The sequence below is a fragment of the Myotis yumanensis genome, unplaced genomic scaffold (assembly GCF_028538775.1).
Source record: "Myotis yumanensis isolate MYYU_CA2020_CCGP unplaced genomic scaffold, mMyoYum1.0.hap1 SCAF_10, whole genome shotgun sequence".
Lineage (NCBI taxonomy): Eukaryota > Metazoa > Chordata > Mammalia > Chiroptera > Vespertilionidae > Myotis > Myotis yumanensis.
In genome coordinates, this window is record NW_027223761.1 from 72,020,933 (window position 1) to 72,039,551 (window position 18,619).

Here is an 18,619-nt window from a genome sequence, read left to right on the forward strand (position 1 = left end):
AGCATGGAAGTCTTAGGTTCCATACAAAAGGATTCTGTGGATGTACCATTGGATGCCCATGGCATGGAAGGAACAGCAACCAGCTGGAAGCACCCAAGGCAAGGGACTGACAAGTGAAAGCTTCCTGGTGATGTGGGAGTTATGAAGAGCCCACAAAATCTGCCAAAGTGCCCAGGAAAAAAAGAGCTGGTTTAAAACCTTCTCTGAGACCAGAGAACATTTTGCCTTATCACTGCAACAGTGCCAGTTAGGTACGGATTTTTCTGCTTCTCTTTCCATGCACTCAGACCTTAGAGTGGCCAAAATCCAGGATTGGCAAGATGTGGGAGGAGAAGGAGAAGCACTAGGCCAGTGGTTCTCAACCTTGGCTGCACATTAGAATCACCTGGGAATCTTTTTAAAATCCTGATTTCTGGGCCTCATCTCCGGAAATTCTGTTTCTTTGTTACTAATGTTGTGGCCCTACCCTATAACAAAGAAACAGAATTTCCAGAGGATGAAGCCCAGAAATCAGGATTTAAAAAAGATTCCCAGGTGATTCTAATGTGCAGCCAAGGTTGAGAACCACTGCACTAGGCGATATAGGAGGCAGAAGCTGCCTTCCCCCTCTTCCCTGATTGCAGCCTTCTCACTGCAGAACAGAGTACCGACGGGCCATAGTCCAGGAGCCTTTGGGGGATGTCTGACTGACAGCTTAGGCCCGTGTGGAGTGGGCCTAAGCCAGCAGTAGGACATCCTTAGTGCTGCCACAGAAGTGGGAGAGGCTCCTGCAACTGCCACTGTGCTCACCAGCCATAAGCCCAGCTTCTGGCTGAGCGGCGCTGCCCCTATGGGAGTGCACTGACCACCAGGGGGCAACTCCTGCATTGAGTGTCTGCCCAAAGTGGTCAGTGCGTGTCATAATGATCAGTTGTTCCACTGTTCAGTCTATTTGCATATTAGCCTTTTATTATATAGGAAAGACTTAAAATAGATTTTCAGAGAGAGAGAGAAAAACATTGACATGAGAAGGAGACATCAATCAGCTACTTCCTGCATACTTCTTGGGATTGAGCCCAGAACTCTGACTGGGAGTCGAACTGGCAATCATTTGGTGCACGGGATGACACCCAATCAACTGAGCCACATCAGCTAGGGGAGAGGAGAGGAGAGGAGAGGAGAGGAGAGGAGAGGAGAGGAGAGGAGAGGAGGGAGAGAAAGGGAAAGAGAAAGAATCTAAAGAAAATATTGGGGAAAAACACCAAAAAACCAAACAAGTGAAGTTCATCTTGGCAGATTTTAGTGCTTTAGGTTTCCCTTTGGACCCTGCTTTTATGCTGCCTGAGGCTAATTGTATGCTGATTTTGGGTCTCTATGGAGGACTTTTGTGCCAGCCAATGTCAGAAGCTGTCTAAGTTTGGTTCTCAGCATCCTGTTCAAAGCTTCAAGTGATCCACAGCTTGTGGCTGCTTTCATTGGGCTAGCTCTCCCCCAGGAGGAGCCGAGCTGAGCTCTCAGGTTGGCTTTTTGTCAGCACACGGCACTAAGGCAGGTGGAGGGTGTGTACCTGCACTATTTCCCTGTCCTCCACTGGACCACATGGAGACACTGAGGGAGGCCAGCTGGGTCTACTGGAAGCCAGGAGTTCCTATCAGCTCTTGCATGAGAGGAAAGCGCGAGCCAGGTTCCTGGGATTGTGGGGGGATGTCTGGGCCCCACAGGCAACCACTGACACTGCCCGAGACCGCTGCTCCCTGAGGCTGCTGCCGCCTCAGCTGGGTTTGTGGGGCAGAATTGGGCAAGCTGGATTCCAGAGCGGTAATTCTTAAGGTGGGGCAAGCTGGGGTGGGGGTAAGGGGTAGGGTATTTGCCTTTCCCCAGGCTTCAGCTGTTGGGAGGGGCTTGTCGCTCTCAGGATGTCAGTGGATGACTCAGCACAGGCATCCTTGCAGCCATCCTCCCAGTCACTGTCCCCAACTCCCTGCACTCCCGTCCCTCCTCAGGCAGTTCCAGTCCACACCACCCTCCCTCCCCCAAAACCTAGAGTGAGTGGCTGCGAACGAAGATCCTGTGGGCCAGTCCCTCCAAAGCAGTGGCTTTACCTCCCCAGGGAGCTCCGTTCTGTGACCAGTTGTTGGAGGGTCGCTCAGCTCTCTGTCCAGTAGAAACCCTGCCGCTGGTCGCCACATGGCAGTTGAGGTCGACGCTGGCTGTCCCAGCTGGGGTGCCCTTCTGGGGCTCCAGCCCCCCTCTCTCTGGGGGAACCCTCCTTACCCTTGGCCCATAGCTCCTGAGAGCTTGGCCAGTGCCTCTTGGGGTCCCATCCTTCCTTCCTGCCTCAATGTGGTTTCTGTCCTTCCTTGTTTAAAAGTCTCTTCTTGGGTTGGGGGGAAGGGGAGGTAAAAGTCTCTTCTTCAGTCAATCCCCAGCCGGTATTTCAGGGTGACTACTCCCCAGTTTTATTCTAATTCCAGTTAGATTCTGGGAGGAGATGGCAGAAAGATCCTCTTATTCTGCCACTGTCTTCCACCCTCTCCATTCCTGAGGTTTTGATATGTCATATTGTCATTCTCATTCGTCTCTCTCTCTCTATTTTTTTAAAAATATATTTTTATTGATTTCAGAGAGGAAAGGAGAGGAGGAGAGAGATAGAAACATCAATGATGAGAGGGAATCATTGATTGGCTGCCTCCTGCACGCCCCCTACTGGGGACCGAGCTCAAACCCGGCATGTGCCCTTGACTGGAATCAAACCTGTGACCCTTGAGTCCTCAGGCCGACGCTCTGTACACCAAGCCAAACTGGCTAGGGCTCTCTCTATATTTTGATCTCACCTTGTATTTCTTCTTTGACTCAGTTATTTTTTCAGTAATATGTTGTTTAATCTCCACATATTTGTGGGTTGTTTTTTTTACTTCCTTTTTGCAGGTGATTTCTAATTTTAAAGCATTGTGGTCAGAGAATATGCTTGGTATAATTTCAATCTTCTTTAATTTTTTGAGGCTAGTTTTGTGACCCAACATATAGTCTATCCTTGAGAATGTTCCATGTGCACTGGAGAAGAATGTATAATTTGATGTTCTGGGATGAAAGGCTCTGTAAATATCAATGAAGTCCATTTGGTCTAGTGTGTCATTAAGGCAGATATTTCTTTATTGATTTTCTGTTTGGATGATCTATGTAGAGCTGTCCATGGAGTACTAAGGTCCCCAACTATGATTGTGTTTCTGTCAGTTTCTTCCTTTAGTTCTGTTAGTAGTTGCTTTATATATTTTGGTGCTCCCTCTTGGGTGCATATATATTAAGATGTGTTATGTCTTCTTGATGTAGTGTTCCCTTTATAATTATGAAATGTCCATCTTTGTCTCTTCTTACCCTTGTTATCTTGAAATCTATTTTGTCAGATATAAGTATGGCTACACCTGCTTTTCTATGGATCTTATTTGCTCAGAGATTCATTTTCTACCCTTTCACTTGGAGTCTAACTTTGTCTTTGCAGCTTAGATGGGTCTCCTGAAGGAAGCATATGGTTGGGTTTTATTTTTTTCATCCAATTTCTACTCTGTGCCTCTTTATTGGTGAAGTCAGTCCAATTATGTTTAGGGAAATTATTGATATATAAGAATTTCCCATAGCCATTTTACCTTTTGTTTTCTGGTAGCTCTGTTGCCTCCATTGGTTCTTTTCCTTTGTGTTGCTGTCTGGTGTTTTTGTTTGGTAGTATTCATACTTCTTTACTCTGTTTCCTCTTTTTTTTAAATGATGTGTCTCAATTTTGGGTTTGTCATATATGGTCACCATTGGGCTATGAAAAAGAAAGTTTCATATATATAGTAGTCCTTTTTCTTTTGAATGCATCTGATCTTCATCCTCCTTTGCAAATTCAGACCTTTACTCCCTCTGCCTTTAGGTTGTTGTCACAACTTACCCGTTTATGCTGTAGGTTTGCTGGTGATCATACTTGTAGTTCTGTGACCTTTTGTTCTTTGTTTCTGGTAGAATAACCCATTTGAGTACTTCATTTCACTTTCATTTTTTTGTTGTTGTTGTTTTTAGGAAACATCTTTTATTTGGGAAACATGTCCCAAAACAGATCAGTAAGTAGAATAGATTCCAGAGAATATGGCCCTGTGCACAGCCCTACCCCCCCCCCCCCCAAAAAATAACCCTGAGGGTGAACATTCCCCTTCCCTCCTTGGGCTCCTATGGTCTAAAACATGTTGGCAGCTCAATGTTTGTCTTCTGGGTATGGGGCACCATATCCATGTCACTGTTCCTAGGGTGCAGAGTGGTAGGGCCCGTGGGTCTGCCAACCCTCCCTCCACCCCAACTCAGCAAACATTTCTGCCCCACCCCAGACTAAAATAAGGAGCAAGAGGACCCCTTTACTGAGGTGCTGAGCAGGGCTCAGTCCATCACCGTGCTTTGAGAAAGAGGGAGGCATTTTACTTGGCACTTTAAAAATAGAGTGAGCAGAACTGGAGAAGCCAGAGAAGGTACCAAAACTGGCAGGAAGAGGCCAATTGGCACTAGTGTCTTGGGAGAAGGGAAGAGGGAGATGTGAGAGTAGGAGCTGAGAAAATTAGGAGGGATCCACTCCAAACGACAGAGGGATGAAATGGGCTAGAAACAAGAGAACTGCTGACTCTGGGCCTGTGTCCTCTCTACTTCCATCCCCAAGCATCTGGGTACCGTACCCAATTTCAGCCTCCCCTGTGCCAGCTTGTCCCTGTGTAGTGTCTGCCAGATTCTAGCACTCAGAGTCTTCCCCCATACTAATGTCTCTTGACCATGTCTCTAGTGACTTGACCATGCCTTGTCCCTTGAGCCTGGGGACCAGGCTTTTGTCTACCCACTTCTTTCCCATTGGTCAGATTGTCCCAAAGGCTCCATCCCACCTCTCAGAGAATTCTTTGGTCCTCAATACTTCTCTTCCCCATTCCTGAGGAGGGGAGGTGGGTCAAGGGCACCTGGTACCCAATCTCCCCTGCCCCTCTTGGAGCCCCCTAGACTTGGATGAAGAGTGGGCCAGTAAGAAGGGCAAAGCCTGATAGAAGCAGAATGATCTTGAGGATCCTCAGCTGGGAAGTGGCCAGCTCCTGGGGCAGGATTTCCAAGAAAGTGATATAGAGAAAGGTGTCAGCTGCCATGCCCTCCAGCACAGACTGGGCCAGCTGGTGCAGTGGGCCAGCTGACTCTGCCAGAGCTGCACCCAGCCCAATGCCCGGGGTGTCGTGCATGAGAAGAGAATGCCACAGCCAGCCACCACCTTTGCTCGCAGGTGGCTCTGCAGCAGCCTCAGGGACAAGCTGAGGGCCAGCTTTGCTGATGGAGCAGCAAAGCCAAACACAGCTACATGGCCCGAGCCGGTCTCGTTGCAGTCCCACTGCCAGCCCCTCTAACACTGAGTGCAGAGCCAGGGAGGAGACCAGTACACCAGCACGCAGGGCTGAGGGAGCTGCCAGAGCTCCGCTGGCCTGTGGGAAGCTTTGTGTGTGCCAGTGCTGCGGCCCACCATTCACTGTTCCCAGCAGCGCCCTTGTCTCCTCTCGAGGTGGTGGCACTGGCTGCTCTTTGTAAGCCAGCGTGATCTGCTCCATCTCCAGGACCAGGAAGAAGCCCAGGACCAGGATAAACTCTTGTAGGGGAAACTGGAGCGTCACACGCAGGGCTGCCAGGGCCTCATCTATGGCAGACAGGTAGTCAGGCAGCAGGTCCAGGAGACAGGTGACCAGAAACACATCTCTGGCAAAGCAGCTTACAAGGCTCAGCGCTTTCTGGCGGAAGGCTCAGGGCTTCCGGGTTAGTTCCAGGCGAGCAAAGGACACGGATGGGCACTGGACTGCAGGTGAGAGTGAGCACCAGCAGGAGCACCAAGGCCCCCAACTTCACCTCCAGTCCCACGGGCACTGGGGGATCCGAGGCCCCTGCCTCTGGGCGCCACACCAGGAGCTCTGGTTCTCCCAGGGCCCCATGGTAGCTGTGGTTGCTCCAGTGACTCTCAGACCTCGCAAGGGTCTCACTGCATGGCACCCGCTCGGTTCCAGCCTCCAGTCGGGCCTCACTTTCATTTCTAAAGGATTACTCTGGACAGATCACCTTGGCTGGTAATTTCTCTCAATAGTTTGAATATCTGGCTCCACTCTCTTCTGGCTTGTAGAGTTTCTACTGAGAAGTCCCATGTAACCAAATGGGCTTTCCTTTATAGATTACTTTCTTCTTTTCCTTGACTGCCTTGAGAATTCTTTCTTTGTCATTAATTTTTGACAGTCTTAATACCATATGCCTTAGAGAAGACCTCTTTGGATTGAGGCAAGTAGGTATTCTGTTTGTTACAGCCAGGGTCTTTTGCTTATTCTTCCATGGTCACACATAATATTCTACTTTTTACATTGCTTCCAAATGCTCTCTTACTTCTCATCTGTTCAAGATCCTAACCATAATTTAAAGCTCAGGAAAAAAGGGTATTTTGCCCCTAGGAAGTCTTCTCTGAGCCTGGAATCATCTCACCTAATTCTGAATATTTGTAGAATTTATGGTGCTTGATATTTACTGTTTTACTTTGTTAGTCAACCTTTATTATACACTAGAGGCCTGGTGCACAAAAATTTGTACACTGGGGGGGGGGGGGGACTGCGCATCCCTCAGCCCAGACTGTGCTCTTTCGCAGTCTGGGACCCCTCGGGGGATGTACACCTGCTGGCTTAGGCCTGCTCCCCAGGGGATCAGGCCTAAGTTGGCAGTCAGACATCCCTCTAGCAGCCTGGCAGCCCTCGGGGGATGTCCACTTGCCAGCAGGGACCAGGCCTAAGCTGCAGTTGGACATCCTTAGTGCTGCTGAAGAGGCAGGAGAGGCTCCCACCATCACTGCTGTGCTGGCAGCCATCAGCCTGGCTTGTGGCTGAGCAGAGCTCCCTCTGTGGGAGCACACTGACCACCAGGGGGCAGCTCCTGCATTGAGCATCTGCCCCCTAGTGGTCAGTGTGTTTCATAGTGACCAGTCATTCCCAGTGGTTCTGCTGTTAGGGTCAGTTTGCATATTACCCTTTTATTATATGCCTGGTGCATGGGTGGGGGCTGGCTGGTTTGCCCTGAAGGGTGTCCCAGATCAGGGTGGGGGTCCCATTAGAGTGCCTGGCCAGCCTGGGTGAGGGGCTGAGGGTCGTTTTCAGGCTGGCCACAGCCCCTTCAGGGTGGGGGTCCCCTGGGGTGCCTGGTCAGCCTGGGTGAGGGGCTGATGGCTGTTACCAGGCTGTCCATGGCCCCGAGCCATGCAAGGTCCCAGTGGAGCCTGGATGGAAGCAGGTATCTGAGATATATTTATCTTCTATAATTGAAACTTTGTTGCCTTTAGCGGAGGCCACAGCAGGCCAGGGAAGGTGGGAAGCTTGGCTTCCTCCATCGCCGGGGCATCCAAGCTTCCTGCTTGCTCCAGCTCCGTGGCTGCCGGCCACCATCTTGGTTGGGTTAATTTGCATATAGTCGCTCTGAGTGGCTGGTGGGCATGGCTTGGGGCGTAGTGAAGGTACGGTCAATTTGCATGTTTTCTTTTATTAGATTAGATGTTATATTTTGCCAATAAAGACCTAAGTTCTTGATGTATGTGTGTGTATATATATATATATATATAAATATATATATATGTTAATGTCTTGAGCCTAAGCACTGCATACATTAAACCAAAAATTGGGACATATGGTCTGTGAAAATGTGTACTTATAGGGAGAGAATACTGCTATTTGAATTGGGCCACTCATAACTTGTAGAAATCCATTAAAACTTCAAACTTTATGTCTTTTTGTTGATGCATTTAAATTTGTTTTCTAACAATTGAGTTTGCAGGACAGTCAACGTGATGTTATTTGGCATATATAAGTTAAAAGTTTAACTTTAAAAAATATGTTTTTATTGATTTTAGAGAGAAAGAAAGGGAGAGAGAGAGAGAGAGAGAGAGAGAGAGAGAGAGAGAAATATCAATGACAGATAAACATCATTGGGCTGCCTCCTGCTCCCTCCACACGGGATCAAGCCTGCAACCTGGGCATATGCCCTGACTGGGAATTGAACCGGAGACCTCTCTGTGCATGGGATGATGCTCCACCAACTGAGCCACACTGGCCAGGGCAAGTTTAAATGTTTTATTAATTTTAATTTATCTGATAATGAGAAAGCAAATAAATCAAAGCACGAAAATAAAATATATTAAGTCTAAAAATATTCTTAGCTGATTTATTTTGACAAGTGTTTAAATTATTTAGCTGTTCTGAATTTATTTTATTTTAATTATTTATAACAATACACTGTAGTGCATTAGGGAATGTCTTGAAAAGTGTTTTGTAAAAGTGGGCAGCATCTCAGTAATAATAGCACTATAACTCTGCCATTTAATTTTTGCTGACAGTGGGTTGAACTTGTGAGGATAATCATAAGAAACGTTAGGGGACAGTACCTATGCAATTGAGACAGGAAGGCACTGTAGTTGCCTTTTCAATTTTTTGTGCTACTATAGTTTTTCAATACTTTTTAAAACTGTCAGCAGTTCAATAAGACTTTTAGTTCTTTCTTGATCTTAAAATATCTTCTTTACATGCGCTCAATGCTATATGCACAAATTTCTCAAGTGCTTACCTCCTTACTTTTCAAAAGCAGTACTTTTAAATGATGTTCCATTACCTTCTAAATGTTCAAACCTCTTCTTTTTTTTTACTCCTGCTTGGAAACTCTTTCAAAAGCACTTCAGTATTTGCACAATAATGCAATAGTGTACAATGTAAATTTTATGTGGAACAACTTTATGTAATGAACCTAGCTTCCTTATGCATTTTTCTTCGTGATTTCTTTCCTGTTGACATTTCCAGTAGACGTACCTCAGTTATTCCCCAATGAGAATGAGATAAATAGAAAGAGGGCTAAAAGTTTGTTGACTTTGAGAAGAATCAGCTCTGGCCAGTGTGGCTCAGTTGTTTGAGTGTTACCCCAGATACCAAGTCGTCACCAGTTCAATTCCTGGTTGCGTGCTCAGTCTGGTGGGGAGTGTGCAGGAGGCAGCCGATTGATTTTTCTCCCTCTTTTCCCCCCTCCCTTCCCCTCTCTCTCTCTCTAAAAATCAATAAAACATATTTTAAAACAACAACAACACAAAAACCCAAGAAGAATCAATGCATGGGTTATTTAACTCCTGCCGTGGACATCACCTGTGTTTTTTGCTAATAAACACTGTGCTTAGACTACTCTTAGTTCTGGTTAATAACCCAGAAATTTGTAACCTTCAGCACTATCCAAGACTTATATTTATATCTGTGAAATACAGAGATAAATACTTACTGGAGAGATGGACTCTATGATGGGACAAAGGCTTTCTAATTTATGTATCGACTCTTTTGTGTTTCATGTAGGTGGTAACATCATGACTTAGCACTTGATCTCCATCCTTCCTAGCACTTGATTTCCTTCCAGTGAGCTTTCCTGGTTAGCAAAGGCTGGAACGGTAAAAATTAGATCCCCAGACTTTTTTGTGGCTTTAAAATAAGAAGTCCATACCTTCAGGATGGACATTACAAACATTTACAAAAGTCGGAAGGCTAATATTTTGGATCCTACATCCAGCTTCAACAATGATCAACATTTTGCCACTCTTGTTCCATCTATCCCTCTCTACTTTTTTGTTGTTGGAATTTTAAAAAACAAATTTAAGATGTCATTTCTTTGTGCCTATAAATATTTCAGAAGGCATCTCTAACGATAAGTACATTAAAAATATTGACAACAGCTAGGTTCTTGCAAGATGTGTATGATCACGATATGGAAGGTAGAGGTGAGGTAGAGGTCATCTGTCTGTAACGTCTACTGCTGAGCATGGGTGGTGAAGACTTTTGGGTGTTTTTTGCAATAGCAGTCCAGTGTCTAGTTCACTATTGGCTAATACAGGGTCACTGCACTTCCTAGATGATTGATCTTTATCATCAAGGATATATAGTGTTGCCACTAGCAATATAGGGGACCCAAAAAAGGAGTTTTTCTGGAATCTAGGGAGGCCTCTGGGTTGCCTCTTGTGTACCATGCCGGTGATAAAAGTTAATGGAAGGCTAAGCTACTTAATACAGGCAGGACTTCTCAGGAAATAAACAACAGCTTACATGGCATCGACTATGTGTCATTTACTCTAAGCATTTCACATTTATCAACTCATCTAATGCTTGCAATAACCCTATGCTGGAGACACTTTCATTATCTTTGTTTTACAGATGAGCATCGAGGCACAGAGAGATTAAATGACATGACCAAGGTCATAGAATTAATAAGTAGCAGAGCTGGGCTTTAAACCCAGAAAATATAACTCCAGAGCCAGGTGCCTAAAAACTGCATTCTACTAGTTATTAGTTTGGAGCATCCTACCAGGTAAGAATCAAACCAGTTGAGGGCAAAGGGAACATGGAATGAGTAATGAAGAAGCAAATTATAAGTATCAGCTGTGGTTTTAGGACCTGTAGCAGAAATATGACCTGTAGTAGCAACCCAGATATCTTTCCTTTCTGTTTATATATTGGTGCTCTTTGATTCATCTGCAGTTATTGCCAACAGGTTCCCTGGTAGACTATTCCTTTGCTTGCTGACATGACAGTGCCTCACTGCGAGTTTTGCTCTGTTTTCCTGCTTAGGGCTTTCTCTGAAGTTGTTAGCGTCTGCTCAGCCCATGCACAGGGCAGCCCAGATGGGAGAGGCATTAATGCCCTGGGGTAACTCTCTACCCTGGGGGGTTGGAATTGTTGGATAAATGCCCATCTTCATTCTTCAGAGGGAGAAGTTGGAGTTGCATTTGATCTGTGCCTTAGGGCCGTGGTGGGCAAACTGCGGCTCACGAGCCACATGCGGCTCTTTGGCCCCTTGAGTGTGGCTCTTCCTAAGCCTTAGGAGTACCCCAAATTAAGTTAATAACAATGTACCTACCTATATAGTTTAAGTTTAAAAAATTTGGCTCTCAAAAGAAATTTCAATCGTTGTACTGTTGATATTTGGCTCTGTTGACTAATGAATTTGCCGACCACTGCCTTAGGGGATTCCCAGTGGAATGAGCTCCAGTTACCCCCAGTGGTAACCAGCTCAATAATGGATTCTAGCCGAAGCCCGTTTGGCTCAGTGGATAGAGCGTCGGCCTGCGGACTAAAAGGTCCTGGGTTCGATTCCGGTCAAGGGCATGTACCTGGGTTGCGGGCGCATCCCCAGTAGGAGATGTGCAGGAGGCAGCTGATCGATGTTTCTCTCTCATCGATGTTTCTAACTCTCTATCTCTCTCCCTTCCTCTCTGTAAAAAATCAATAAAATATATTTAAAAAAAATAATGGATTCTATCTCTCTACTATCTATCTATCTATCTATCTATCTATCAATCATCTCTTTATCATCCTCACTGGAAGATTTTTAAAAATTTCTCCCAGAGAGAGAGAGAGAAACATCAATTGGTTGCCTCTTGAATGTGCCCTGACCAGGGATTGATCCCATAACCTGGGTATGTGCCCTGACCCGAAATTGAACTCAGGACCCTTTGGTGCATGGGTTGACCCTCCAACCAACTGAGTCACACCAGCCAGGGCACATACTTTATTGTATTTCCACCTTTCCTGCCTCACACACCCCACTCTTTTATTCCTCCTTCGAAGGATCGCCTCCCAAATACATACATGCATTCATGTCCTGTCTCGGGTATATTTATACACGTGAACCAATTTCCATAATTTTTCTTCTTCCTTTCTCATTTGCGTAGTGTGTGTTGGTGGTTAACTTCATAATTTAGCCCCCTGCTTATAGAATATGATGGTAGGATTGGGACTAAATAAGATGAGGAATGAGCAGCACCCTGAGATGGATGCAGTGATTCTTTTTTTTTTTATAACCTTACTTTTTTTTATGTAAAGAGTATAGAATAATGGGGGTTGCAAATATTATATACTTTATTGATTTTTTACAGAGAGGAAGGGAGAGGGATAGAGAGTTAGAAACATCAATGAGTGAGAAACATCAATCAGCTGCCTCTGGCACACCTCCTACTGGGGATATGCCTGCAACCAAGGTACATGCCCTTGACCGGAATCAAACCTGGGACCTTTTAGTCTCCAGGCTGATGCTCTATCCACTGAGCCAAACTGGTTAGGGTGGATGCAGTGATTCTTAAGAATTCGAACCTACCCTTCTTGTGAGAGATTTCACATCTTTTTATTAGAAAGGGTAATTGCATTCTGTTAGGTAGGAGCAGGTTGTTTTTGCTTTCTGTTGTTTAGAAGGTTAAGTATGGCTATTGAGAAGCCAAAGGGCTGAATTATACAGAATATAATTCATAATTCAATCCCCATTTCCAATGCCTTCCACTTTCCCTTCATATACTCAGAATCTGAAAAGTTACAAAATGCACGTTTAAGACTCCCTTGTAGTTGTGATACAATTTCCACAAGTTAGATGCATTTTGTATGCTTTAAAGGTGGGAGTGAGACAAAGCTATGTGGTAGCACTTCTAGTATTTTCCGCTACCAAGTATGGGGGTGGGGTGTTGGTTTTTTTCTTCAATTCTTAGCTTTGCTGGTAGCAAGAGGCAAGGCATTGGACAGCTGACAGGCACGGAGAGAGCTGACAACCACCACGTGTGGCGGCAGAGACTTCGTGATCATCGCGGTCTCCATACTGTGTTCCAGACTGTGCAGAGGCCCAGTCCGCTGGCCAGCTAGTTCTACGGTGCTGTTCTTCCTACAAGTCATCCCTGGAAACGGGGTTAGTGTCTGCTTCTCCAGGCACTCAAAATGTTTCCTTTTGTAAGCACCTAATTCTCTTATATCCTTTATGTTTAAAATAGTTCCCAGTTACAACTGGACCCTGACTGAAAAAATTAGAATGAGACCTATCTCTAGGTGGTATCACCTCAGGGTTTATTACCAGACTCAGCTTCTGGATCAGCAGAGTTTGGACCTCAACTACTCTTTTTTTTTTTAAAAAAAATGTTAATCCTCACCTGTGGGGATTTCATTGTTTTTCTACTAAAACAGAAGCTCTTATTAAGAATCTTTAGGGCCCTGGCCAGGTAGCTCAGTTGGTTAGAGTGTCATTCTGCTATGCCAAGGTTGTGGGTTCAATCCCCAGTCAGGGCACATACAAGAATCAACCAATGAGTGCATAAATAAGTGGAACAACAAAATGGATCTTTCTCTCTCTTTATCTTTCTCAAATCAATCGATAAAAAAAGAGAATCTTTAGGTTTGGAGGCATGTAAGAGATAATCTCTTTCAGCAGCCTCATTTTACTTCATTTTATTGTATGTACTATGTTTTTTCTGTTTGGTTTCCTTTTTATCTACTTTTAAAAAATTGGTATAACTTAAAGTGCACACAAAAGTGTAGCTCTATGAATTTTTAAGTATGTGTACACCATGTTAACACCACTCAGGTCAAGATACAAACATTTTTTAGTACCCCAGAAGACTCTTTCATGTTCTCTCCCAGTTGATAGCTCCCTATAATGTATTAGTTTTATAGGACTGCCATAGCAGGAGGTCAGGGTTTGATTCCTGGTTGGGACTCGATCCCCAGTAGGGGGTGTGCAGAAGGCAGCCGATAAATGATTCTCTCTCATCATTGATGTTCCTATCTCTCTCCCTCCCCTTTCTCTCTGAAATCAATAAAAATATATTTTTTAAAAAGGAGTTCTTAAAGAAGATAATACAGTAAATAGAAAAAGGGCACTATCCATTGAACGATATCTTCAGATCCAGAAAGCCCAGCAAATTCCAAGCAAAAAATCTAGACAGATCATAATGAAATGCACAACCCCAAAGAAAAAGAGAAGGTAGTAAGAAGTCACAGGAAAAGAGTCAAATCACCTACAAAGAAAAGGTAAATACTAGTAGATGGCTGGATGACTCTCATTGCCACAGTGAAGACAGGGAAAGTATATTCAAAGTGATTAGAGAAAATATTAGTCAATCTAAAGTTCTATACCCACCAAAGCTATCTTAAAGAACAAAGAGGGCCCTAGCCTGTTTGGCTCAGTGGATAGAGAGTAGGCCTGTGAACTGAAAGGTCCCAGGTTCTATTCCGGTCAAGGGCACATGCCCGGATTATGGGCTTGATCCCCAGTGGGGGATTTGCAGGAAGGCAGCCAATCCATGGTTCTCTCTCATCATGTCTGTCTGTCTGTCTGTCTCTCTCTCTCTCTCACTCTTCCTTCCTCTCTGAAATCAATAAAAATGTATTTTAAAAAAAAAGAACAAAGGGGGTAAAAATAAAGATATTTTCAGAAAGCAAAAATAGACTTTACCACCAAAAGACTCCAAAATAAATTCTAAAGACCTAGCTAAAGTAGAAAGAAAATAAATTCCTGCTGGGAGATCTGGCTACATAATTTTTGGGTCTCAGTGCAAGGCCCCCAAAATGCAGGGGTCTTTGTTTAAAAAATATTAAGAATTTCAAGCCCTAGCTGGTTTGGCTTAGTGGATAGAGCCTTGGCCAGCAGACTGAAGGGCCCCAGGTTCGATTCTAGCCAAGGGCACATGCTTCGGTTGTGGACTCAATCCTCAGTAGGGGGCGTGTAGGAGGCAGCCAATCAATGATTCTTTCTCATCATTGATGTTTCTATCTCTCCCTCTCCCTTCCTCTCTGAAATCAATAAAAAATATTCTTTTAAAGAATAAAGCTCATTCTCTCGAAAGATGGCGGCGATATAGGCAGACGCGTCCCAGGTCTTGTCCCGGAGCAAACGGAGTAAGCAGCTGAAACTAATAACACCCACCCCGAATTGGCAAATTTACTCAGCTGGTGAGACGGCTTGCAGCCTGGAAGGGCAGACCTCCCCTGGAAAGGTTAAAAACCAGGGATCTGGGCAGGAAAGTTTGCCAGACCTGAGCCCAGAGGGTCGGAGGGAGACCGCATGGCAGACAGCCGCGTCTCTTGGGACAGACACAGACCCTGACCAGGGTAAGGAGTTCCGCGGGTTTGCTGGCGCCAGGAGATTTGAGATTTGGATTTTGTGACTGCGGAGAACTGAGACTAAAGGGGGCATCCTGAGGAACTGATCAGACCATGCAGTGCCCATAAGAGAGGAGCGTTTCCCAGACCGCAGATCCAAGCAACAGCAGCCCCCTGAGCACCGCAGCCTCCTGATCACCACAGCCTCCTGATCACCACACCCTCTGTCTGTGGAACAGCAACTGTACGTGAAGCCTCCCCCCACCAGCCAGAAGAGCCAACACAGCTGTGAACAACACCCACCAGAGGAGCTGCTGCCAACTGGAAAGCAGCTGCTACCGCAATCATCTGAGCAGCAACCACAACCCAAGGAGCCCCTGCCACCCAGGGAGCAGCCACTGAACATCTCAACATCTACATATGTCAGCGAGATCAAACATGGGTAGGCAAAGAAACCCCCAAAGGAAAGAAAAGGAGGACTCCCCAGAAAAGCAGCTAAGTGAGACAGAGATATGCAACATGACGGAAAAAGAATTCAGAATAAGGTTCCTAGAGTACATGCACCACATGTTCAAGAAGCAAGAAGAAACAGATGAAAAACTCAACTACTTATGCAAGAAGCTAGAAGAAACAGATGAAAAAATCAACAACTTAAGTAAGTCCCAAGAAGAAATGAAGAGTGACATAGCTTCAATAAAAAACTCCATTGAAAGTATCAACAGTAGACTGGGAGAAGCGGAGGACCGAATTAGTGAATTAGAAGACAAGGAAGCAAAACACACTCAAACTGTACGGCAAATGGAGAAAAAAATTAAAAGACAGGAGGAGAGCCTAAGGGAGCTTTGGGACAACATGAAACGAAACAACATACGAATAATAGGGGTGCCAGAACAACAGAAAGATGAACATGGATTAGAAAACCTATTCGAAGAAATAATATCAGAAAACTTCCCTGAGGTGGGGAAGAAAAAAGTCACACAAGCCCAGAGAGTTCCAAACAAGGTGAACCCGAAAAGACCCACACCAAGACACATCATAATTACCATGGCAAATGTTCAGGATAAAGAGAGAATCTTACAGGCTGCAAGAGAGAGACGGAAAGTAACATACAAGGGATCTCCCATTAGATTATCAAATGATTTCTCAACAGAAACACATCAGGCCAGAAAAGAATGGACGGAAATCTACAAAGTGATGCAAAGCAAAGGACTGAATCCAAGAATACTCTATCCAGCAAGGCTATCATTCAAAATTGAAGGGGAAATAAGAAGCTTCACAGACAAAAAAGGGCTAAGGGAGTTTATCACCACCAAGCCAGCCATGCAAGAAATGCTAAAGGAACTGGTCTAAACAGAAGAAATATCAAGCTCAGAAAGAAAACAGCCACATACACACACACAAAAAAAGAAATGGCTACAAACAAATACCTTTCAATAATAACTTTAAATGTAAATGGACTAAATGCTCCAACCAAAAGACATCGAGTGGCTGAATGGATAAAAAAACATGACCCATACATCTGCTGTCTACAAGAGACCCACCTCATTAGAAGGGACTCACACAGACTGAAAGTGAAGGGATGGAAAAATATCTTTCACGCAAATGGAAAGGAAAAGAAAGCTGGGGTAGCAATACTTATATCTGACAAAATACATCTCAAAGTGAAGGCCATAACCAGAGATAAGGAAGGCCACTTCATAATACTAAAGGGATCAATACAACAAGAAGATATAACCCTGGTAAACATATATGCACCCAATGCAGGAGCACCCACATTCATAAGAAAACTTCTGGAAGATATCAGGGGAGAGATCGACAACAATACAATCATAGTAGGGGACTTTAATACACCACTGACATCACTGGATAAATCCGCTAGACAAAAACTCAGCAAAGAAACAGCAATCCTAAATGACTCACTAGATCAGATGGACTTAATTGACATCTTCAGAACACTTCACCCCACAGCTGCGGAATATACATTCCTCTCAGGTGCTCATGGGACATATTCAAAAATAGACCACATATTGGGTCACAAGCAAAGTCTCCACAAATTCAAGAAGATTGAAATCATAAAAAGCTTCTTCGCAGACCACAATGGCATAATGTTAGAAATAAACTACAATAAAAACAACCCAAAATACTCAAACACTTGGAAGCTGAATAGCATGTTATTAAATATTGATTGGGTTACCGATGACATCAAAGAAGAAATTAAAAACATCCTGGACACTAATGACAATGAAAACACAACAATCCAAAACCTCTGGGACACAATGAAAGCAGTCCTGAGAGGAAAGTTTATAGCTCTACAGGCCTATCTCAAAAAACAAGAAAAAATGGTAGTCAATCATCTAACTCTACAACTCAAAGAATTAGAAAGAGAGCAACAAGAAAACCCCAGAGTGAGCAGAAGGAAGGAGATAATAAAGATTAGAGCAGAAATCAATGAAATAGAGACCAAAAAAACAATACAGAAAATCAATGAAACCAAGAGCTGGTTCTTTGAAAGGATAAACAAGATTGACAAACCCCTAGCCAGGCTCACCAAGAAGCAAAGAGAGAGGTCCCAAATAAACCAAATCAGAAATGATAGAGGCGAAATAACAACAGACCCCACAGAAATACAAATGATTGTTAAACAATACTACGAGCAACTCTACTCCAACAAACTGGACAACCTGGAGGAAATGGAAAAATTCCTAGAAAAATACAACATTCCAAAACTCAATCAGGAAGAATCTAAAAACCTCAATAGGCCAATAACTATGGAAGAAATTGAAGCAGTCATCAGAAAGCTTCCAGCAAACAAAAGCCCAGGGCCAGACGGCTTCACAGGGGAGTTCTACCAAACATTCAAGGAAGAACTAAAACCCACCCTCCTCAGACTACTACAAAAAATTCAAGAGGAAGGAACGCTTCCAAGCTCATTCTATGAAGCCAGCATCACCCTAATACCAAAACCAGGTAAAGACATCACAATGAAAGAGAATTACAGGCCAATATCCCTCATGAACATAGATGCCAAAATCCTCAACAAAATCTTAGCAAATCGGATCCAGCAGTACATCAGAAGGATCATACACCATGACCAAGTAGGATTTATCCCAGAGATGCAAGGATGGTACAACATCCGTAAATCAATAAATGTGATACATCACATAAACAAATTGAAAGAAAAAAACCACATGGTCATATCAATTGATGCAGAAAAAGCATTCGACAAAATCCAACACCCATTTTTGATAAAAACTCTCAGAAAGGTGGGAATAGAAGGATCATACCTCAACATAATAAAAGCCATATATGACAGGCCCACAGCCAACATCATACTCAATGGACAAAAACTAACACCATTTCCCCTAAGAACAGGAACAAGACAGGGATGCCCACTCTCACCACTCCTGTTCAACATAGTCCTGGAAGTATTAGCCATTGCAATTAGGCAAGAAGAAGAAATAAAAGGCATCCAAATTGGAAAAGAGGAAGTAAAACTGTCCTTATTTGCAGATGACATGATATTATACATACAAAACCCTAGAGACTCCATCAAAAAGCTTCTAGACTTAATACATGAATTTGGCAATGTAGCAGGATACAAAATTAACGCCAAGAAATCTGAGGCATTTCTATACACCAATAGTGAACTTTCAGAAAGGGAGATCAGAAAAACAATCCCATTTACCATCGCACCA

General features: G+C 44.2%; 1 pseudogene; it reads right to left on the reverse strand.

Moving 5' to 3' along the window:
- Positions 1-4,985: 4,985 nt before the first annotated feature.
- Positions 4,986-6,050, reverse strand: LOC139018508 (zinc transporter ZIP1 pseudogene; annotated as a pseudogene).
- Positions 6,051-18,619: the final 12,569 nt, after the last annotated feature.